This window comes from Pteronotus mesoamericanus, unplaced genomic scaffold (assembly GCF_021234165.1).
Source record: "Pteronotus mesoamericanus isolate MK-2021 breed Mesoamerican mustached bat unplaced genomic scaffold, CSHL_Meso_final contig_90, whole genome shotgun sequence".
In the NCBI taxonomy this organism is placed as follows: domain Eukaryota; kingdom Metazoa; phylum Chordata; class Mammalia; order Chiroptera; family Mormoopidae; genus Pteronotus; species Pteronotus mesoamericanus.
This window is the reverse complement of record NW_026555277.1, coordinates 19,212,252-19,237,198: the sequence shown is the minus strand read 5'-3', so window position 1 is coordinate 19,237,198 and position 24,947 is coordinate 19,212,252. Positions and strand designations below refer to the sequence as shown.

The window sequence follows — 24,947 nt, the reverse complement described above, 5'->3', positions numbered from 1 at the left end:
GTGGTATGTACATTCATACAGAAGTTTATTTTTAAATGTGTTTTATTTCTCTTGGGGAGGTACTTAGTGAAAATCGTATGGCAAGTATATGTTTAACTTTTTAAGACAATGCTAACTTATTTTCCAAAGCAGCGGTACCATTTTTGCATTCCCACTAGTAATGTGTGAGAGTTCTTGTTGTTCCATATCCCTGCTTGTACTTGGGATTTCAAGTGATGAACATGTTCTTTCAAGTACCTGTGCAAACCTTTTGCTCATTGTTTCATTGGTCTGTTTGGTTTTATTTAGTTTTGAGAGTATTTTTTTAAAGATGTACTTCGGATACAAGTCCTTTGTCACACTATCTTCAACAAGAGTTTCAAAATTGTTGCATGGATAGTGTGATTATAAGTGTTTGTCTGCTTTGTTGACTCTTTTGGATGAATGAGTTCTAAACTATCCCTGCCCTCAAAAGGGTCTCCTTACATTGTTTTACTTTGAGTATGTGGCTGTGTGTGGGAGAATGAGAAGGGAAGAAAGTGACTATTATGGGAAGAAAGTGACTATTATGGCAAAAAAGGGTCATATTAGCACTTGGAGTTATAATTGCTTTTAAATTACGAATGCAGCTTGTTCAGTTGTAAATACATGTAGTTTTGAAAAGTATCTCAGAACTTTATATGGCATTAAAACTCTTAGCATAACTGTTTCTCATGGTCTGTGTCAGCTTTAGTTGATGTTGAAGAAAAAAGTTGAATTATTCATTGAAGGGGACCTGATATTTGGGACTAGTTCAGCTCATAAAGCACTGATTCTTAAAATTTGGGGGAAAGTTTTGAGAAACTTATGACATTTATGGATTCTCTCCCCAGATAGAAATGACTGTGTATGAATGTGCATATACATATATACATACACAGTTTTACATTTACTCATGAGAATTCATAAACCCCTGATGCTCATCCAAGGACTTTAGCTTAAAAAAGCTGTGCAATAAATATTTCTCTTTTGTGTCTTCATGGGATACCTATATCACTGCTTTTGAAGACCCAGTCATCGCGAGTGTATGTTTGCAATATAATCTTTCCTATAAGTCAGCCGGGCAAGTGCTTGGCTAGCTGCCTGCTGAGCAGCCTGGCACCAAGGAATAGACCAGAGTCTATTTAGACCAGACTGGAAGGTAACTATTCTATGCATTCAGCTTTTATTGAATGCAGGTTCACTCAAAGTAGAACCTCAACATTCATTAATATCCTATTCACACTCTTCTCTATCTAAGAGAAATATAACACACATACACAGCAATCAATGGGCCTGAGTCCCAGAGTCTTAGTCTGCAGGTCTGAGAGCAGCACGATTGGCGAAGGGGTCCAGCGTCTTGCAAGGAAGGATCTCCGGAGCCAGCGGGCCAGACGACATCCTCAGTCCAGCAGGGCAGAGCCTCTGGCGGCAGATGCCCAGGGAGATCAGTGTGGCGTGGAGCAGCGCTCCGGTGTGTGGAGCTCGGCCGTCTCAGCAGTGCTCTGGAGCCGGCCTCAGTTATACCTTGACGGTGGTGTACTCCACCCTTCTGGGTCTCTTAATAAGTGTCTTGGCACCCTTGATAGCAAGTGGGGAATTTTCCCAGGAGCCTGTCTATGGGTGGTCCTGCTCTGCAGATGGGGCTGTTCTGATCACATATGCAGATATCTTAGGTGTGTCTCCTTGCCAAACCTGTCTGGTGTCTTCTTTGACCATGTGTGCAGATATGTTGGATGTGTCTCTTTGACAGATGCGTCTGCTCTGACTTAGGTAGTTTCCCTCTTGAACCAATCTTGGTTGACGTGAGTGACTACATTTTGTTTTATGCACTTTATGTTATCTTGATCGGACCAATGCCATTTTATTGGTCCTTCTCTCTGCACCAGTATTTCTTTGTCATGTAACCTTTTTTACACATTCTGTAGCAAAGTCCTAAAGTTAGGTTAGTCTTGCAAAATGTAGAGTTTGGAAAAAGAAAGTTGCGCCCCTGTCTTAGGCCCTGCTGCTTGGCTGACTTAGGTGGGTGCCCGCATCCATTCAGTACCCTTTATGTAAGAAAGGTGAGACGGGTTCAGCTGCCTGAGGAAAACCACGTGAGCGCAAAAGGGCTCTGGTGACCTAATATTAGTTCTTGAATAAAAGGGATTCATTTCTAGCTCTGAGGTGGAACTGAATATAAGGATTTATTCCTAGTAGCATGGGTGAATGGATGCATCTGTTTTGGGATATTTCTCAGTAAGAGTCCTTAAGTACCGCCTTGCCTAACTCTTATTATCTGATGATTACAGACTCTGGGGTAAAAACTGAATTTGGTGACATTGGGTTATTCTGCCATCTTATCTCATTTGGAGTGATGGGCTTTCTATGGAGAGGAAGTTCCTATGCCATGGAGGACTAGACTGTGAGTTTTATATCCATATAGTAGGCTTTATTTTTCCACTGGAGCATGGACAGTGGAGAGTTAACTCTAAAAGATATCTTTGAACTTAAGTTGAGATTTTAGGAGGAACCCCATGAAGGAAGTGATTTATATGGAACTGGAAATCAATGTTGACCTTAAGCTCTTTACCTTGGAGTATTTATTCTGAAGCATAACAAGGATCTTCAATCAAAAAAAGTAGGCAAGGGACAGAGAGGACACGCACAGGAGAGAAAATATTCTGCACTGAGATTGAGAACCAGAATGGTGTGGGGGCTGGGTAGTGGGAAGGAAAGGGAGTAGAAGAGGGAGAGAGGAAAAGAGGGAGAGAGTGAGCAAGGAAGGGGAATATGGTAGGTTTTTTACAGCCCCTGGAGGGCAGAGGATGCAACACATTCAGAGCAGAACTCTTGGGGACCTCTGTGACACAGGAGTGTATTGTAATATACTGCTGGGGAATAGCAACCCCAAAGGAGCAACATCTCCTTTCTCCCTGAAATAACTAGGTTTGTTGCTGTTACTCTTGGTTTTACTCACTGTGGCTATTACACTAGGAGAGAGCTCTTGTGACTTTAGAAATTTATTGTCATTTCATTTGCTGGAAATATTCACCTCTGGCTGTTGATTCTTCCTTTGGTTCTGTAGCTAAATTCTTTGTCCAAGGGGTGAACTCCTTCTGTTTTTTAGTCTCATTTTTACATACAGGGCTTTAGTCTGCATAGCGCTTCAGTCAACTCAGACCCCTCCCTTAAGTCACGTAACAATAATACTGCCTAAATTTCCATGTTGTAGCTAAGTTTGTTTCTCTTCCCAGTCATAACTCTGCCTTTCTCTGGCTAACTCTGCTTGTCTGTTCTACACTGGGTGTGTCTCTTCTTGCTCCTCAAGTAGAAAAGTCATTCCACCTTGTGGAATTTTTAAGCACCCTTCCCTTATTTTTATTTTCTGAAATTATATTTCACTTGTTCATTTTTATTCAACATGTGTTAAGCATTTATATATACAATACATTATGAGTTGGGGATACAAAGATGATTATGAGGTGGTCCTTGAGGTCATAACCCAAGATATATCTATGTTTAACTGTTCTGTGATGTGATAAGCATTATAAACATGTACTGTGGGATACAGAGAAGATGCATTTAAATATATTATGGAGACTTAAAGTAGATCAGCATTAACATCTATATTAGGTTACAATGCCTAAAAAAGCATTACAAAACTTAGTAGCCTAAAGCACTGACAATTTATCGTTGCCTACCAGTCAGCGGGTTGGCTGATTTCGGTTTTGACTGTTTTTACTCTTCTGCCTCCGGTTAGCTGCAGGTTTGGAATGAGTCTCTGCTTATCTTCTCTGGGCTCCTTCAGGTATTTGGGGGTCCCCTGGCTGTGGGCTGGCCTAGAATCACTTTATGTGAGAGTACTTCTCCCCGGTGGTTTCTCCTTCTTCAGCAGGGTAGTCTGGGATTTTTCTCATGGCAAAGCAACCTTCCACGGAGCAAGCAGAGGCACACACGGCCCTTAGAGGTCTGTGCTCAGAACTGGCATGTGATCATTTCTGCTGCATTCTGTTGGCCAGAGCAAGTTACAAAGCCAGCCAGTATTCAAGGGGAATGGACATAGAGTCCACATTTTGATGAGAAGTGCTGCAAAGTCAAAGGGCAGAGACAACGGATCCAGGATGGGGAACAATTTAGGCTATTTTTATAATCAGTCTGCCACTGCACCATGACAGAAGTAACATTTGAATTAGGCTTTTAATGGGTAGCCAGGCTTTCATGAGGTAGCAAAGTGGGTAGAAGATATTGAACATGGGCATACTAAGAGTTCAGATGGCAAAATATATGTACGATATGAACAATTTAATTTAAAGTTTGTTCCTGGTATAGCACTTGGTGCTAGTCTTATTTTCAGGTCTAGTTCACTGTTTAGGGTTGTACCCTCTAGGGTTGAGGAGATGTTAGACCCATTATTTTTAAATGAGGGAACACCTGGAAATGTTGAGTCCCCGTCCTCATCACTTTCTTGACTGGAATGGACCTGTTCACTTGGGGTCTCTTTCTGTGCTGCTCTCCATTGCTCTTTCCATGTTTCCAATTTTACATTTCTGAAAGGCAGCTTGTTTCAGGTCCTCTTTCTCAGTGTGACCTGCCTTCTAGCACTCTAATATTATTTCATAGACTCTCTCAGGATGGGCTGACCAGAGAGGCTTGTGAAAATTGTGAGGACAGATACCTAACCCTCGTGGACCACCACCTCCTCATGCATAGACTTTATAAGCTTCAAATTATTTCGCTGGTAGTGGCTTCTTAGGTTGTCTTGTTCTGGCATCTGAGCCTCTAGTGTTGTAGGCATAGTTCTGAGGTCATAGCCTGAGCCATTGAGGACAAGATAATGAGGTCTCTGGGGTGCCCAGAGGGAGTACCCGCATCATAGGAATAAATTTACCACTGCTGCTTCTTGGGACCAGGGTCAAGCGATTGCTGTTGACTTTTGGTGAGCTCTAAACAATGCTGTTTGACCCGCATGTTGCGTTTCACTGCTCTGTCATTTGCTTCTCTTGCTAAGATAGAGAAGTAGCTGGTGGAGAAAGAGAGGCAGCGACTCCAGATCTGTTCCTTATCATTTCACACTTCTTCATACTTAAACTTTGCTTCTCATGTATTAAGAATTATGATTCATAACTTAATTCCTGCTGTAGAAACCAAGGCACATTGAAGAGGATTGGAGCTCGACTGAGAGCTTAATGAAGGCTGTGTGCTTCAATCTTTCTAAAGCCTGATTTTTACAGGCCATATTTTATCAACTAATTACATGAAACAGACAAATGAAAGCATGATCACTCACTTACATATGAATATTTGTCTGGAGAATATACTTAGAACACATACAAAATTAATTGGAATTCTTCACTGTACTTAATTTTAAGTGATGTGTATGGTCATAAGTTTTCTCCATTACATTATTTTGATAATGTATTTTGCAAAGCTATGGTACACACTACTAAAACTGAAGGAGCTTTACAAAATATTTCTTAATTAAAAAAATTAAAATATAAGAACTTTTTGACAAAACCGTACACATTTGATTTATGTATTTTCTATATTTTGGGGGTGTTTAGGTATTTAACTGATATATCTAGGTGCAAAGCCCTGTTCTAGAAGCTGTAAAAGACTCAATGATGACTTAGACATGATCCAAACCTATTGGACAAAGAAAGACAAATGCACAACTATTATAAAATACTGTGTCAGATAATTTTTCTCATTGCTAGATGACATTAATTTATCATTTTGCACTTGAGACATGCTGGAATTTTATATTTTGACCTTTATGCAAAGACACTTTAAAGACTAAAAATTTACAAAAGACTACCTTAATTAAATTCTTAATGTCAAAATATTGCAGAAGAGAACAGGCAAACTAGACTTGCTTTAAATAATAAGTGTAGGATTGAGTACTAGGTGCAGAGTTGGTTCATACAGTTTCTTTCACATCCCTATAGATAAAGACTTTCTACTTCATTGAACTCTGCAGCTTAAAGAACATAAAAAGGTTATAAGTTATTGTCCCTAAGTTTTTAAAACATCTCTTGGTCTTAATAAATAAACAACTTAAAAAAATTCTAGGCAGGAATTTCTTCATTATTTTGTAGCCACTGTGCAAGCCATAGCTTCTTGTGAATGTTAGTGACCATTCTTTTTGCCAGTTACCTCGAGGGTGAAGACTTGTAAAAGGAAAGATGTCGCAGGACATCCAGAAGATGCACTCAACAATGTTTTCCTTCTCTTTCAAACCTTGGAGAACTTAATACAAGTTATTTAACAGATAGATACCATTTTTATCATTAAATAAATTTCTAGAAATTATGGGTAATGCTTACATTAATTTCAGATAATTTTTATTCATTTTCATTATGTAAGTTTCTACTATTAAAAACACTTTGACCCCAATATCCAACAAAAGTCATCATATTGAAGTATCCCAACTTCTATTTCCATGGCTCAATCTGCTATTATCAAGTCTATGACTATTTTATTCCTACCTAATAACTTATGCAAAGAAATAGTCAAGTGCCCAATCAATCCTCATGATCTTTGCAGACAGTTAAAAGCTTATAGATATTAAAATGCACAACCTAGGTTCCATTGCTTTGAAGGTATGTATAGCAAATGGCTTAGCCCTTGAACGTTTAAGTAGCCAGGCCAGCTATCACATTGTTTGAGGTGTTTTAGCATTCGCTGGCTGTGATGGCAGGGTAGATGTGCTGATGTCAGAAAATGCTAAGTCCTCAATTTGCATTCTTAGATATGTTACTTCTTTGAGTGTTATGAAATGCTCTTGACCTAAAGAGTAATCAATAGCAGCGATTTTAGCTTTCTATTACTTAGTTGGAAGAATCCTAGTAATTCTGACAAAATTGGACAGTAGTATTGCATTCCATTACACTAATATTTGGCTCACAAAGATAGCCTCAAAGAAGTCACTTTTTTCTGTGTTCTCACCCTGCACATTCAGTGGCTGGCACTGGGACGAGGGATCCTCTCATACTTAGTATGAAACAGCTGGGCAGGCCAGGGGTTTTTAACTCAACCCCAGCGAAGCTGGACAGAAAGTCAAATGAAGGAGTGAGACTATGAGAAGGCCTTAAGGGGTGTTGGAGACTGCCAAAGTGAAGGGTACATAATCTGTGTGTGTGCGTGTGTGTGTGTGTGTGCGCGCGTGTGCGCGCGTGCGTGCCTGTGTACACATATGTGCAGTGTGATGGGTCAGGTCCATGTAATTTCTCACACTGAAATATAGGCCCACTTTTGGCTGATTGCATTATTATTTTTTCCAAGAGCTGCTGGAAAACCAGATTCCTATGCAAAATTTCCCATCTTTAAAATACTGCACAAATCAAACAAAACACTGCCATGGGTCAGGCTGTGGTTTCCACCCTGTTCTGGACTTCCCTGTGTGTGGATGGTGTTATTGAGACCACTTTTATCATCATTTTAAGTACTTTCACACATTATTTAATAGCAGCATTGAACTGACATTAATCTGTCTTTATAAGCATTGGGTACTATTTATGAAAAAGATTACAATACAATACTTAGGTCCAGGACAAAGTTTCTTTTCATGCTTAGCATAAAGTGGCAACTGTTACTGTCTAGTATAATTCTGGCAAAAATGCTATTCTTTTTCTCAGATGGGAAGACTCTGAGCTAAACCTATTTTGTGTATATGTGGGGGCCCCAAAGCAATATGGTTCTAATTGAAAAAGTCCCTACAGATAACTCACCTCCAACCTTAAAGGTCTTTGCATGTGGAAGAGGTGTGAGTGCTTGCCGGTTGCTCTCAGTGAGGTCTCTAGATAATGTTCTTTCTTTTCATCTGTTCCCCTTAGGGAGGATGCTATTCAACAAATGTTTATTGAGTATTGGATCTTCTAAATTATAAATCCCCATCCCCTGTGTTGTCTCCCTTGGTCTGAAGATTTTCTTCTTCAATCAATAGTTTCCATTTTATCCATGTTTATCATTGAACTTCACCATCTCCTTCCAATTGGTCTTTGTAATTTTATTTAAAGCAATGACCAGATACTTCCAAGCCTCTTAAAGAGAAATATTGTCCCCTCTCATCCCCACCTGTTAAACATTTAAAACAAGTTATTTTATTGAATACCTGTGGTTTGCCAGGTAATATGCAAAGCCGGAGGGAAGTATGAAAATAAATAAGACAGAGAAATGTATGCCTTTTAAAAAGATGCTAATATACTGTTATATCAATACCATTTCTGGCAGAAGTTCAGATATTGTATAATAAATTATTAGTGGCACAAGCCAACCTCTAGTTAAGTGCCGATCTGGGCTCCATAAAGTTACTGAAGTGTATTTCTGACATTACTACTCCAGTATTAAATTATGTTCCCTTAAATAAGTTATTACTGCTTTTCCTGTTCAGTAACCTCACCCCTGCTCCACCCCCATGAAGAACTTTTTTTTTTGGCCCTGTATTTTCTTTTAAGGACATAACTCATTAATTTTTGTTAATAATAGCAATTATGGGATGTTTTATAATTCCTAGAAAAGGGTGCTACCAAAATCTAGCTTGGCCTTAACTCAATATAACTTTAATTTTAAAGTATTAATGAATGAGTTTATAGAACACACAATGTTTCTTTGTAAGGTATGTTGGAAATGAAGCCTTTAATTCTCAAATTGTCATAGGACTTTGGGAGAAGTCCAGTAGGAGTTTAAAGCCTCATTTCTTTCCTTCCCGGAGTCTGAATACTTACTATGACCGAGTAGTTGAATGTTGATAATTTGCCCAGAGAGCACTGCCATCTAATTCCTCTGCTGTTTCAGGTCTGGACTCCTGTTAAGCCAGGCTAGCAGTTGGCAGTTACTACTCTTCCTTCTAAGAACTGGTAGCTCCAAGGACCTTGTTTAGGCACCCAGTCCGTCCTCAGTCATACCTTTTTGTTGTTTCTTAGGAACACGTAGTAATCCTTCCTGTTCGCTATCTTACCCTCAAAAGAATGTGCTGGGAAAGTTTTTCCAGTGAGATAATTAATCCTGGAGAGGAGTGCTTAGCTTTCTACCAGCCATTACCCATGCGCTGATGACTCTCCTATTCCTGTTTCCTCACACTAAACCAGGATACCTGGAAGGAGTGTCAAGGAGCATAAATTGGTAGTTATAAAATTGTCACGGAGATATAAAATACAGCATAGGGAATGTAGTCAATAATACTGTAATAACTAAGTATGATGCCAGATGGGTACTGGAAATATTGGGGAGAATACATTGTGAAGTATATGATTGTCTAACCACTGTGCTGTGCATCTGAAACTAATACAAGATAACATTGCGGGGCGGAGGGTGGGAAAGAGGATGTAGCTGTAGAAGGCCTTGGAGTCTCTGTAGTCCACAGGAGTGAACCCAGCTGCAATTTGCTTTTCCTTAAAAAAAAAAAAAAATCTCTAAACAAGGTGTTTAATAATCAAACCAAGTACAGCATGACCAGAGGCAGCATCAGCCACGATAATCAGGCAGCCTTTTCTTTAGCTCCACTTGCCACAGAGCACCCTGCCACAGAGGTGTTCCAACATTTGGTTCGAGGATGTCCTTGCTCTCTGAAATCCTTGAGGACCTCAGTGAACTTAAGGTTTTGCGGTTTATATTTATCAATATTTTGTAACATTAGAACTGAGATGTCTAAATTGTTTAACAAATGTATTCATAAATAAGCTCATTATATGGTAACAAAAATAACATTTTTGAGAGGTAACTATTAAAATATTAGTGAGGAAAGTATTTTTACATTTTTCATGTACCGTTTTAAAAATGTCTAACTTAATGGGGGATGGCTGGACTCACACCCTTTTTTGCATGCAGTCCGTTTTGATACGCTCCTTTGGTTGAGGTTTATGAAGAAACTTGGACCTGACACAGGTGTACAGTTGGAAAGTTGTATATGTTATTTTTGATAATTATCCTATAGTTTAAGATTCTTTTTTTCAAGGGGGAAACTGAAACCATACCAATGAACTTAAAATATATTCTGTCTTGAATTTTGAATGGGTATTTTCACTTAGACTTGATTTTGTATCATCATACACTTGTCCCTTAGAAAATATGGGTAGATGTTGTGCAGATATTCCAAATATTAACACGTTTCATTGTATGATATCAGAATTATGTGAATTAATATCACCACTAATATTATCATAAAGATCTTTAAGGTCTTTCAGTATTGGGAAGCGGCGAAGCTCACTATGGTGGATAGAAGTTATCCAAAATTCTAATTTTCATTTAAAACTGGAATTTTATTATTGACACCAAGTGGCAGGCTGGCTTTATTAATTTTCAAGAAAATGTCAATTACCAATGTTTGAGAAACCATAGTTTGTCTAGTAGTTCTCTCAAGTAAAAATAATGTTCCTGGAAAGCAGCTAGTTCTGCTTGCAACCTAATTGTACAAATTCTTTTCCTTTAGAGAATCATCATATTTCAAAAGTGCTTTGTGCATATTTACTGTATTGTCACACAGAATATTAGAGAGATGTATATTCCAGAGTTGAGATTTAATGAAATTTATAATGCTTATTGCATAACCAAAGACCTTGAGTGAAACTGTTTATTTTTTCTTTTTAAACTGAGAATGAGTAATGTGAAAATAACATGAATAACATAATGACAATTCATGTGATTTGGTGCCTCTGACATTATTCATGCGAAGGCACCAGCTGTTTTACCCACCAGTAGTCCCAAGGGCCACACAATGAATAAATGAATAAGACAAATATCATCACAGGGTTATTATGGAAGCTATGGCCTCCCAGACCTCATGAGAAGGTCTGGTGGACTCCCCGCACGTCTGTTGGCCAACATTTGTAACTGCTGCTCTGGTATGTACAGGGTGGGACAAAAGTAGGTTTACAGTTGTTTATATGGAAAATCATACAATAACTAATAAATATTAATACAAGAATAAACTCTGTGTTTTGTGTACTCACAACTGTAAACCTACTTTCCCCCTCACCCTGTATGTTCTGAATCCCTATATTGCATTTCCAGATTTACATTCATACTGTCACACCATTATATATTGTGAAGTGGAATATGTTACTCTCTCCCTTTTATCCAAACACCAAGACTAAGCAAATAGTTCCCTTTACATCTGCTACATTATTATGAGACTGGCATGCTATCTGCTAAAGAGGCACCACATCTGCCACATTTTAGTAATTCTTCCTCTCACTTTGCCATTATGGGTGGGTGGTATGAGGTTTCTCTGAGCTGCAACCTCGGTACCTTTGTCGCCAGCCTGGGTCCTACTTGTTGGCTCACACATCTCCTCTCGCCCATCTTTGCCTGTCCTGTCATTCTCCTGTGAGTTTCACTCATCTTCCTGAGGTTCCCTGTAGCTTATCCCCAGCTCTGCATCCAGACATCCTTCTACAAAATTTCGATACTGTTTTGGTAAAATACCACCCTGTCCTTGGTTACAGTGTCAGTATTTAAAGATATTTGCTGAACTTACATCCATACTGTGAAATATAAATGTTAAGGTCAGGCACACTGCTGGAAGTAAATGTCCTCCCTATTTTTCTAAAAGGTCTATTGATCTTACCAAATGAAGGTAATTATTTCAAGAATTAGTTTGTTTTGATTTTAAAATATGATACGCGATTGAAGGCAGACGGATAGCTATGGAATACTTGACATGTGGGGGTGGGCCTGCACTTGCAAACTCCAGGTGTGGTCCCCCACGTATCAGCCCTTGGACCTTCTGGGAGGTGTGCCATCCCTCGGAGTCTTCTTTTCCTCATCTGTGTAAAAGTGTTAGTGTTGTTTACCAGTAAAGATCGTAGTGAAGTTTATTCTCATTAGATATAGTAAAGTAGCTACCACAATGTGTCACAAACAGTAGGTAAGAACTATTTTAAAAATTACAACAATTGCCCTGGCTGGTGTGGCTCAGTGGATTGGGTGCCAGCCTGCAAAGGAAGGGGTCGCTGGTTCGATTCCCTGTTAGGGCACATGCCTGGGTTACAGGCCAGGTCCCTGGTAGGGGGCACATGAGAGACAACCACACATTGATGTTTCTCTCCCTTTCTCCCTCCCTTCCCTTCTAAAAATATATTAATAAAATATTTTTTAAAAAATTACAACAATTTATTAATTTGGTACTTAGACATTTACCAAGTCTAGCTTTAGCTGTCACATCCAGTTGTATTATTCTAGAATGAAATGGTGTCCTTAGAGAAGTGGTGGTTTGGCTTGTGTACTTTAGCTAACGTTGTAAAACAGATTTTTACTTGTACATATAATGAACAGCAGATGAGTAACAAAATGCAATATATCTTTTTCTCAATATTCAAACATGACAGAAAATAAACTCATATTTTTCAAAGAATAGGACCCTTAATTGGATGGGATTTTTATTTGAGTCATACATAATCTGAGGCTAATATTGTCGCTCTGATATATGTTAACCTCATTACTTTCTAATCACTTACTTGCTCATTGGTAGGTAATACCAGTGGGTAGGTTTTATTCTGAGGATGTTCATTTTTTAATTGAGATATAGTGGATGTATATTTCAGATGTACAACATAATGATGCAATATTTGTATATATTGTGAAATAATCACCCCAGTAAGTCTGGTTAACATTCATCACCATCGTTGTACATTTTTTCGTTGTGATAAGAATTATTTACTTAATTGTTGACACTATTAAAGATGTCCCCATTTTTCTCCCCTTTGCCTCCCTCCACCTGACCCTGCCACCTTCGCTTTGTTGTTATCTGTGTCCATGGGCTATACATATATACATACAAGTTCTTTGGTTAATCTCTTCCATTTCCCACTGCTCACCTTCTCCCTGAGATCTGTCAGTCTGTTCCATGTGTCCACGCCTCTAGTTTTATTTTGTTCATCAGTTTATTTTGCTCATTAGATTCCACATACAAGTGAGATCATATGGTATTTGTCTATTTTGACTGGTTTATTTCACTTAGCATAATATTCTCCACTTCCATCCATGCTGTCCAAAGGGTAAGAGTTCCTTATTTTTTACAGCCACATAATATTCCATTGTGTAAATGTACTACATTTTTTTTACTGCTCATCTACTGTTGGGGTCTTGGACTGTTTCCAGATTTGGCTATTGCAAATAATGCTCCTATGAACATAGGGATGCATATATTCTTTCTAATTGGTGTTTCAGGATTCTTATTGAGATTTAGTCTCTGAGCAGCTTTCAAATGTGCAGTTGAGTGTTTTTGCCTATAGTCACCATGCTGTACATGACATTTCTGAATATCCATTTTTTTCTTTGAATCTCAAAAGTAAGTGGCAGGGTAGAAAATGTCCAGGGCGATAAAACTGAAAATGAAATTAAAGCATCAATTGCTTGTTCTCAGATGCAAGACTTTTTTTCAGGTAATGGAGAAATACCTTTATTTTCATCTGGAAGTATCTATTATATTTGTGTATACCAAATGAGCTGTAGAAATTGTAGCCTGCAAATACATAAAGCAAATAAAATTCTTGCCAGCTGGGGCATAGCTAAATGTTCGCCACTCTCCCTGTAAGTTAGTCATTAAAAGCAAACTTTTGATCATTGGTCTAATGTATTGAAGAATGCTGATTTTCCTGTTTGACATGATAGCGAATGGTAATGATTTTATAAAAGCACTTATGAAAGGCCATTTTTATTTTCACATTTAAAAATTGATACTGGTTTTTAAGGAACTTTCCTTAGCAGTCCACATGGGCGCAGGTGAAATTCATTCTGAAGAACTGAAGGCAAATGTCTTTTGAGAATATGAACTCATTAGCAGGGTTTATTCCTTTGGCTGTATTTCCTGATAATAATTTTCTTTTAGAAACATGAATGTCAGATAGTAGGAGCAGTAAGAATTTGTCTCCTGTGCTCATTAGTGGATACGTACAGGATGGGGTAGAATGAGGCAGTCCAAAGACTAATCAGTATCTCCTAGCTCTCTCCCTCTCTTTACCCATTCTTTATCATGTTTATTGGGCATTAGTTTTAAAGTTGCTATTTAATGGGAACTTTGGCATTGGGAAATATTTGATGGAAGTATTGTCTGGGTTCAGTGTTAGCAAATTTTAGCATTGCTCTCACAAAGATGACTACAGGGAAAATGTTTGTGTTGATTTAGAAATGTTAAGAATTTTGGAGGAGTGGCTCCTCAAACCCTGCCGTGTATTCATTGTGTTTATGGCTGTGATTTTCTTGGTATTTTTTTTAACATTGTCTTTAATCCAGGCTTTTATAATTCTTTAAAAAGTCCCCACTTTAGGATTTGTAAAAAATGATTACACACACACACACACACACACACACACACTGTATAAATAAATTTGTGAACGGCGTTGGTAGAGCCTTGGAGAATAAGCTATGGCTATTGCTCATGTGAAAGGTGGAGTCTGCCCGAGAGTGCCCCGCCCCCCTCCCCGCCCCACAGCCGTTTGGCTCCTGTTAAAAGGGCTACAGGGGCCCTGCCAGCACAACAAGTATATTCTTCCTGGCGTGGCTCTTCTCTGCCATCTGGTTCAGGGCTGAGGCCCCACACCCAAGGGCAAATGTCCTTATTTTGGAGGAAGTGAGCCACATTCCTCAACCAGTGGATATAAAATTCCAACCATTCCAACTATCCATGCCTGTGACCCCTTCTAATTTACACAGAGCAAGTGCCAGCTTTCTAGACCAAAACTCAGGATAATTGTGCTCTGATCTTGGCTCTGTCAGAGGCCAATTTTGTGATGTCAGGGAACATGTTTAACCTGGGCCTCAGTTTCCTCATCTTCAAAATGAAGTAATTTGTTTAAAGTCCCACTTTGATGAATCAGCATGTGACATCTAACTGGTAATTTTCACATATTTTTTCATAGAACTGTATTATGAGAAAGTAGAAATTACTGGGAAGTGAGGTTTAGCATTGACATTGATTGGTGTATTTCTTACCAAGGTTTAGCGGGCTTCACGTGTATTGTGGGAACATTTGGGCATTGTGTGAGAAGTGCCAAATCCTTCAAAAATTTTGTGACTGTGACTTGGTCCTTGTCCAGAACCTGAAGCTTTGCAATAGCTATTTACTGAATGACAATTGGCTGTTTCTGGTTGCCTACTGGTGCAGATTTCCTTTCTTGATCTTACTATGATTCTAACCATTCTTTTTATGTCTAAATAGGATATTATCCTTATGGCGATCACCACTAATTGACTTTGCTGCTTGTTGAACCCATGCTGGTTTTATAAGGCTGGGCTGGGCTCTTGGGTGGGGAAGTAAAGAGAGTATGTTAAGATGATGAAGACATTACACATACACTTAAGAATGAAACTTACCAACAACTGATCATAGAGGCAAAATGAAATAGATATAAACAAAATGTAAACAAGGTAATGTTGGGTCATAGAGGAAGAAGAAATTCATGCTAATTGGAGATTTGTAGAAAGATTCTCATGTGCGATGAGGAAGTATCTGAGTTGAGCCTAGAGAGATGAAAGTAATGATTAAAATAGGAAGAGAGATATGAAGGCCATTTCAGGCAAGGAGGAAGGGTGTTTTGGATTAAGGCAGTAGTAGGACTCCAAGCACACGACTGTAGGAAGGGCATGGATCATTGGAAGGAAAGAGAATAGATGATGATTAGGTGATTATTGCTATAGTGTAGCAAGAGTCAATGGTTAATTTTACTAGGGAAGTAGTTGTGGAAGCAAAGAAAAGTGGACAGATTTGAAGTTGATTGAGAAACTAGAATCTACAGAATTTGTGGATGTTTTCATATAGGGAAGGAGATGGGTATGTATGAATCCTAGATTTTTTGACTCACAAGACTGGAAAAGCACTGTATTCACTGAGAAAAGAAGTCCCGAGGATGTGAAAGGTCATGAGCTCAGTTTGAGGCATGTAGATTGAAAGCCTCTATAAGGTGTCTATGCTGAGATGTCAGGTTGGAGCTCAGTAATGTCTTGTTAAAGATTTGGGAGCCATCTCTTTTTTAAAAAAATTTTTAAGACTTTTTGCTGTGGATTTTTACATATATGTTCATGAAAGAGATTGGTCTGAAGTTTTAATGTTTTCATCTGGTTTTAATATTAGAGTTATGGTGGCCTCATAGATTGAGTCATGAAGTACTCCCTCTACTTATGCCCCCCTGACAGAGTTTATAGAGAATTTGTATAATTTCTTCCTTAAGTGTTTGTCTGATTCATCAATGAACCCATCTGATCTGGGCACTTTCTGTTTTGAATGGTTTAAATTATTAAATCAACTCATTTAATAGGCATAGGCCTCTTCATTTTATCTATTTCTTGTGTGTTTTGACAGATTGTGTCTTTTGGGAATTGGTCCACTTCATCTAGGTCACAAATTTGTGGGCACAGAGTTGTTTATATTACTTTATTATTTTTATAATGTCCATTGGAGCTGCAGTGATGTCTCTTTTTTCATTTCTGATATTAATAATTTGAGTTCTCTCCTTTTTCTTAGTTAGCATGTCCTAAAGATTTAATAATTTAATTCATCCTTTAAAAGAACCAACTTGGTTTCATTGATCTTTTTCTCTATTGATTTATCATTGTCAATTTTATTGATTTCTGCTCTTTTTTTTCCTGCTTATTTTGGATTTAATTTGCTCTTTTTTTCCTAATTTCCTAAAGTGAAAACTTAGATTATTGATTTTAGATCTTTCTTCTTTTCTAATATATGCATTCGATGCTATAACTTTTCCTCTTGTCACTGCTTTTGATGTATTCCACAAAACTTTTCTCTGACTCTCCAGGTATTTTATGATTTCTTGGACTCCAAGTACTAACTCTGTACACTTGACTTACAAATACTTCTGTCTTAGCCCTAACCTTTCTAATGAGGTCCATTTCACTATTTTAATCTGGCTGTTAGACTTCTCAACCTGGCTCACCTGGAAGCATCTCAAATTCAACACATGTAAAAATTATATTAGCTTTTTCTACCTTCCTGTTTTGTCCTCCATATTTTCATCTTTGTTACAGATCTTATAATCAAATCCCTTATTGTTTTGAAATTTTTTTTTGTGTATGTGTGTTTTGTTTGTTTTTGTCAGCCTCTGCCTTCATGGGAATTCACACATAGTGAAGTGGTCTTGCTTTTGTAGCAGAATATTCATATTTACACTATGCCTTATTCTATGCCTTTTATGCATTGGATTCTGCCTTCTAGCATGTGAAGGACTTGTAAAAATTTCAGAGATAAAATGTATTAAATTATGCTTACTGAGGTAGTTTTAAAGGGATTCAAAGCTTTGGTTACTCTTGAGTGGAAAAAAGAAAACAAGGCATGATTTCATAATAAATCTTGATGTCCATTGTGGAAGAGGTGTAAATAAATAAAAAGCCTTCCAAGCCTGTGAAATGTTATTGCCTATGAAGGCAATCTAATCCTTTCTCCAACTAGAAAGGATCAAATAAGTGCAATAGAAGGTTTGGTTGGAAATGTTATCCTGTTGATAAATGTGGCTCTGAAGGTAAAATGGGGAAAGAAGGAGGCTAGTGTGATCAGCTGGTGACATCTGATTTACCTCAGTAGGTGGCATTTTTTCTGATTGGTTGCTGTATCTGTGCTTTAGATTAGTATTATTTTGGCTTACTTTGAATTTTATTTACTTATTTTTTAATTTTTATTTTAATCCTAAGTTTTCTATATATTTCTGTTGAAAAATGAAAACTGTTCTTGGGTAACATTCTATGGAATGTCAGGCCAAAAGATGAATATAGTCTACATTTCATGAAGGCTGGGCTTCTAAATTAACCATGAAAATTTCTGAAGATACATCTGTCTTGTGACCATTCAAGGATGGACAGGTTCATGGGATTTGTGCAGATGGACCAAATGTCATGGAGCTGGGGGGGATGCTGGGCATGCCTTTATTCAAAGGTGGGTGATCCACGCACACTGCAAGCTGTGTGTCCCCACGTGCCACACTGCATGTCACCTGTTCCCTCTCCTGTAGCCTCTGCAGGAAGCCTCCAAATCTTATATATAATAAAAACAGACAAAGCTTGCAGGGAGCCAAAACATGCTGTACAACAGTGAGATTCTGTGTGTGTGAGCCCACTCAAGAACATGGAAGCACGTATCGGGCCCAGTATCAAGGCTATGAGAACACTACTTATCAGGTTTATTTTCAAGGTTACGGGAAACTGCTTCTCTCAGTTGTCCAGACTGCTGGGTGAGAAAGCCAGACTGCCTCCATTTGCCCTACAACATCTTTTAGTTACTTTGTTACCCTAATTTATATCTCTCTTTATTCCAAACACATCTCTGAGATGGGCCTTCTAACACACTGATTTTCATTTGTAATTAACTTGGAATAATTATTGGAGCTATTAGGATACCTTTAAAAAAAGCAATATACTATATTTGACCCCCATCATCTACTTCCTATTGCTCAGAATCTGTGTGTATGTTGTGTTCCATGGCAAATTATAATTGAGGCAGTATATGGAACTGAGATTGCTAATCATTGCTCTTTCCTGGAGAGTATGGGCTGGGACTCAGCTCTGCTGACACCTTGATTTTAACCCAGTAGGATCTGCATCAGGCTTCAGGCTTACAGAAATATAATATGACAAATATGTGTTTCTTAACACTAAGTTTGTTGTCATTTTTTTATAGGAGAAATAGGAAACTAATAGTCCCCTTTATTGCTAATTGGGCTTGCTTCTAATATTTTAGATACCAGGAATTTATAATTTTCCTAGAAAATAGCTCATTTTTACTTTATATCAAAGGCAACCATGCTCATTTTCAAAGAATGACATTTCTGTCCTGTAGAAAATTAGGCACAATTTGTTTTGCTATTGAGTGTGATTATATGCACCTACATGTTTGTTTGTGAACAAATACACATGTATAATGTGTGTTGTAAAGAATATTTTTATTCTTTATAGCATAAAAGAAGAAACTTATAAAAGTATATTTTGGGATAGTTTATTATATATTTTTGCTATTGAGGTCAACTGTTACAGCTCACATATCAAAGTAATCCAACATAATTTTGACAAAATGGGAAAACTGTAAAAAGTAACATATATTCCTGTTTCAATGGCTTAGGGGTTATGACATTAGCATATGAGTAATAGTCATTTTTTATTTGTTTTGTCAGGGAACACTATTATCTGGGCTGACATAAAAGTCAATACTGTCTATTGGCTTTCAAATTTTAGAATCACATTATAAACAAAGTATGGTTATCATTGCAGAAGAGAATGTAAATGTTTTCAACTTTGATAATGTAAAGCAAAGGTAAAGAAAAGGTAGAGATGACAGAAATGGAAAATGAAAGGGCAGAAAAAGAAAAGTAAGAATAAAAAAATGTGATGTCATGTTTTGCTCTAAGGAAAGATGAGATGCTGTCTTTAGATGATAAAATTAAACACAGCAATATAAGTTATTCATTAAAGATAATGGTAACCATAAAAGGAAATAAACATGTTTGAATCACTCTATGAGGAGAAAGAAGGATGGAAAAGTTGGGGGACTCCTAAGTATAGTAATTGTTATCATAATATCAGAATGTCAAAAGATGATTCTGAATAAGTCCAGACCATCAGAAATCCTTATTATTTAGAAGGAATTTACAATCAAATAGATTGAAACAAATGCCTAAAAGAATTGCCTCTGGAGACAGAAGGTATCCAGTCATGTAATATGAAAGATAGACATTTCTTTAAGAAAAGATACAAGAAACATTGTACATAGGACAATGACACCTCAGTCCCCTTCCAATTAGGCACCTTGGGACTTCACACAGTTCTCCCAGTTGCCATCAGCTGCCCCATCATATTTTCCTGAATCTCATTGATGGTCTGAAATCTCTTCCTATTCAAGGGTGAACTTAGTTTTGGAAAAAGCCAGAAGTCACAGGGTGCCAAATCTGGGCTGTAGTGGGGCTGAGTCACCTGGGTAATAAGATGTTTCCCCAAAAAGCTCTGTGAGAGACGTGGTGCATAAGTGGGAATGTTGTTGTGATGAAGCTGCCAATCACCAGTTGCCCATAGATGTGGCCTTTTGAATCACCCGAATGGTTTCTGCAGAGGAATGTTAAAGCTTAACACAAAATTTGCAGATTTGTTGCTCTGCTTACTCAGTCATTTTGAATGTGACAGCCACATAGTACACGTGTTCACTCCACTGCATCTACCACCCCCACTGACTAGTACAGTGAAGTGGTCATTGTTCATGCACTCACATTCCAGCCCACTCTCCTTGGCTGCCAGGTTACATTGGTGTCACATAAACCATTCTCATTACATTAACAATGGCTGGACTTTTTTTGGACAGATCTCGTACACTTGGGCCACCCGCCTGCAGCATTTAATTTTTAAATCAAAGTAATTATAATACATGGTTTAAAGTAGGATTTGGCAAAATTTTTTGTAAAGGGCCAAGTATTAAGTATTTTCCCCTCTGCAAGCCAAGTGACCTTGGTCGAAGATACTCAACTCTGCTGTTGTGGTGTAAAAGCAGCCGTACATGTTGTTTTCATGAGTGAGCATGGCTGTGTTCCACTAAAGTTTGCTTACAGATATAGATGGTGGCCATAGTTGGCTGATTTCTTGTTTAAATAGTCAAAGAGTGCTAATAGACCCTAACAAAAAACAGTGGTCTGTTGAGACCCTCCCACACCCTCCACCCATCCTGCTTCTAAGAAGCTGCCGCTCTAAACCCTTTAGTTGGTTCTTTTTTTCTTTTTTGGTATTTATCTCCACAATTCTAAATAATTCATGAATCAAAGGATACCAGTGTGCTTTTATGTCAAAATATGAATTTATTGCTATCTTTTGATTCATCAGTTTGAGACATTGTCTGTTTACACTCTATTAGGGTAGTTGAAAAGTACAACTCTTTTACAGCTTCTTTTCCTTTTCACCCTTGTTTGTCCAAAATTGTTATTGGAAGATTTGGTTAAATCTACATTCAGTGTTTTTGAAACCAGAAAAGTTGGTGGTTGTGCTGCCTGTAACTATCAGAAGCAATATGTAGGGACAAGGATTAAATCTTTATGGGTGCTTTATTCAGACACCAGCAATCTGAGAAGACGGTGGGTTGCGTACCCTTAAAAAACAAGCTTAACATCTCATCTCAAGTTGACCCTTCCTATAGGAGAAGCAAAGGGTAGGTAAGGGGTTTGGAATTCAGGGAAAAAGGTTAATCAGATAAAAGTTGCAGTGTAGTGATTTTATTAGCACCCCTTCATCTGCTGACTGGTGATTCCTTACCTGCACCGTGGATGGGGGACATTCCTCACCTGGAGCACAGTGGCTCAGATGCCATCCTGATCTCTTGCAGTCCTCCTGGGCACAAAGGCCTAATTGCTTGCAGACTTCCTGGACTCAGGGTAGGACCAGTCATACGTTCCTGTTCCTGGAACCGCAGCTTTCTACCTGCATTAATCAGGAAATCTGTTAACTATAACTTAAAGCTAATAATTTTTAACTCTCGAGTTCCCCCTTCATTGTCACTGCTGTAACCGTGTAGATATTGTTCACTCTTGAATAACTCACTATGCTTGCGTCCTGTTTTCTGCAAAGTTTTGGTTCTCCTGGAGTTAATCAATTTTACTTGTGTAATTTTCTTTGAAACACATGCTTTCATGTTTCTTTTTGTAACTGTTGTCTGAAATGACTCTCAGTACCATTTTCCATAGGGTTAAAACTGTCATAGAATCATCAATTTTGTGTTCATCCTTGACACCATGGAGCCCTTTCGAAGTGCTGATACGATCTGGAACCGTTGCTTCCTAAGCTCTTGCATGGCTCTCATATTAAAGCTGTTGCTATTTTTTGGAAATTAATTTCCCATCCCTTTCATGTTGGGTCTTCTGTTTCCTAGGTCCTTCATTTTGGTGGCACAGGTTTTTCTAATCACCTGAGAGGAGTGGCTGGGAAGGATGGCTGGCTCTAAGCCTGGATGCTAGTTTTCTGGGGTTGGATGAGGGAACAGGGTTGGAATGCATAGCATTAATGGTGCAGACCCCTCTTTGCAGTCTATAGCCCACCCCTACCTACTTCTCTTTTTCATTGACCCTATTATCTCCAGGTTGTTTCCCAGGTAGATTGGCTTGTTTTTCATGAAAGCTGTCTCCATCTAAAGACACTTCAGTCTGATTTTCCTCCTCCCTGATATGTCATTACTTCTTGATCCATTTTCTGTCATTTGTATCATACTTTGAATTGCATACATCTCCTGGTTTCATGAAAACAGATTTATGGTTTTGTATGTAGATTTTCTTGTTTGGGGATGATTTCCAGGGAAGAAAGGATAGGATGATATTAACAACTATAACCATGGGTATGTGTTAGCTGGCCAAACTTTAAAAAAAAAAATCCTCACCCAAGGATGTGTTTTATTGGTTTTAGAGAGAGGATGTGAGAGAGAGGGAATGGGGAGAGAGACAGGTAGACATACAGACAGACAGACATTGATGTGAGAGATAAACATAGATCATCAGTTGCTTGTGGTATGCACCTCAACTTGGGATTGAACCTGCAACCTAGGCATGTTCCCTGACCAGGAATCAAGCTCGCAGTGCCTTGCTGTACAGAACAATGCTCCAACCAAATGCGGCAACAGCCTGGGTTTTCTATCTGCAACTTAAAAAAATAAGTACTTAAATTAATTTTCTTGTAAAAGTAAAGAGCAGATCTACGGTCATATCAGTTTTTATATTAAATTAATATGTATGTGTGAAGGAATATGCTTAAATATATATATATATAACTGATATTGTGATATAACTCTCAGAAAATTTCAACATTTTGATTATTTTTTTATAATTTTAGAAATATTTCTTCATAAGGCGAAGTTTGAATCCTTTTCTTATTGTTGTTATTGTTTGCCTGCTACAGAATTGGCATTTCTGCTTCGGGCTTTTCCCTCTACTATATTTATAATTAAATAGTATAATAATGGTATAATGATACCATAATTTTAGGCAAAACTGCATAGGTTTTCAGGGTCATCATCTATATTTTCATTACTCTCATGAAGTAGATAAGGTGTTACGACTAGGAGAAGTCAGATCTCAGTTTATATAAGTTTTAGCTAATTTTCTTTGAAGTTTGGCATGCACATGCCTATGTAAATAACACTTAAACAAAAGATTTTCTTGTCTGTAGAGTCCTATGTTTCATGTGTCAACATTTTGTTTAATGTCAATTAACTATGTCAGTTAATTATGAGTCTAAGTTAAGCCATTGGGTGTCAGGGGCAGATGGCCAGTGTACCCAGGACAACTCATATTATTTGTGGTAGAAGATTAGATCATTTTATTTGTTAGTTCATCTATAGCAAATGGATAATTTTCTAAATTATAAAATTATGTGTTTACATACTATAGCAGTAAAAATTGCTGTGACAATTTAATGGTTACTCCCAATTTCTGCATTTATTTCATTGCAGATGAAAAACAAACAGTTCATGGGCTGCATTGGTCTACACAGCACATTTTGATTACAAGCATAGAGAGAAAGTGGGGAAGAATGTTTCCTCCTGGTCAGGATTTTGACATATGGGAAACTGGCCTCACATTCTGATACTTCTCCTTCTGGATCTTTTGCTCACTTTTGTTGACTTTCTTATCTCTCAAGCCCAGGAGGTCTTTTTGCCCTCTAAACTGTCAGTAAATCTCAGTTTTGAAGCATTGCACAGGACAGTAATAATAATTGGTACCATTTACTGTACATCTGTAAAAAAGAGAAATTGTACCAGATGCTGGGATCACAATAGTATATGAGTTAGAAAGAAATGACTCTGCCATTGTAGAATTCAAGAATATGCTACTAAGAAAGAAAATATATCTAGGCATATTCCTGTGTGCCTATGTATGTGCCTGTGTTTGAATATGTCATGAATTTCTCACAGTATGGTGAGGGCTGATGGCATTGTTCTCATAGAAGGGGCGGAGTTTGGATTTCAATGTAGTCTGACCTACTCTAATGCTCACGCTTTCCCAACCAAACATTTAATTTGCAGGATATAATTCCTCACCTTCTTCATGCAGTTCATGCCCAATCACACCTGGAATGTCTTACCTCAGTAGTTTAGAAAGGAACACCAGAGACGCAAATGACATATAGACTCCTTCTTCTATGTTTCTGGAAATATTTTTATTTAAAAGAAAAGTTACTTTTCAATATGTTTGAAGGATTTTGAAAAATGAGTAGAATCTTACCTAGCATTAAACAAATTTTACTTGGTCTGGGGCAAGGCATTCTCCCACAGGCTAGACAGGCAGTTGCTGCCATTTCGTGTCTCCTTGTCTCTGTCATGCTTATTCAGCCTGGCCAGTGGACCAGCTCTTCCTCTTCTATGCCCAAAAAAGGGATAAGGGACCCTCTTCTGAGCTCTGACTTCTTTTGTAAATGATGCAGATGGACTTGCCCAAGGGCCCAGCCATGTGTTAGGAGACCCGACTCCCATTCTCCAGACTGCCTCTGGAGAATGCTTCACATCTTTGCTTAGACGTCATCATTTCAGGAAGACCTGACCTGGTCCCCGTTTAAAAATATAAGCCCTCTGTACTCCCCGCCTTCCTCACCCTATTCTATTTTTTTCTCCCAAATCACTTATCACTTTCTAATGGACCATTTCATTTCATTATTTATTTTGTTAATTTCTGCCTATTTTCACTCCTCACTAAAAATGCAAGTTTTATTGTTGTGAGGATGGTTTTTCTTCTCCTCTATTTTGTTCTTGGATGGTTGTAAAAATTCAACATATTCTTGTTGCAGAAGTGACTGGCATTGCCACGCAACCCAGAGTGTTTCTACTTTCCTTCTACTGCCCTTGGCTTTATCAAAAGGTCTAGATCACATGGTTCAACCTTTCATTTTAGTATTATGAGTTCTTTTCGCCTCTTCCCTTGTTACTTCTTTGTTTCTCCTTGTCTTCAATCATGTGACAAATGTATAATGGAGGCCAAAAGTAGTTTTAGGTGCTGGGGATATGAAAGTGAAGAAGT

The 24,947-nt window shown here is 38.0% G+C and overlaps 1 protein-coding gene across 1 annotated transcript in view; it reads left to right on the top strand.

Moving 5' to 3' along the window:
• The window catches only part of PARD3B (par-3 family cell polarity regulator beta), a 943,196-nt gene that overhangs the window by 95,964 nt on the left and 822,285 nt on the right, over positions 1-24,947 (top strand). The gene's annotated exons all lie outside the window — the stretch shown is intronic.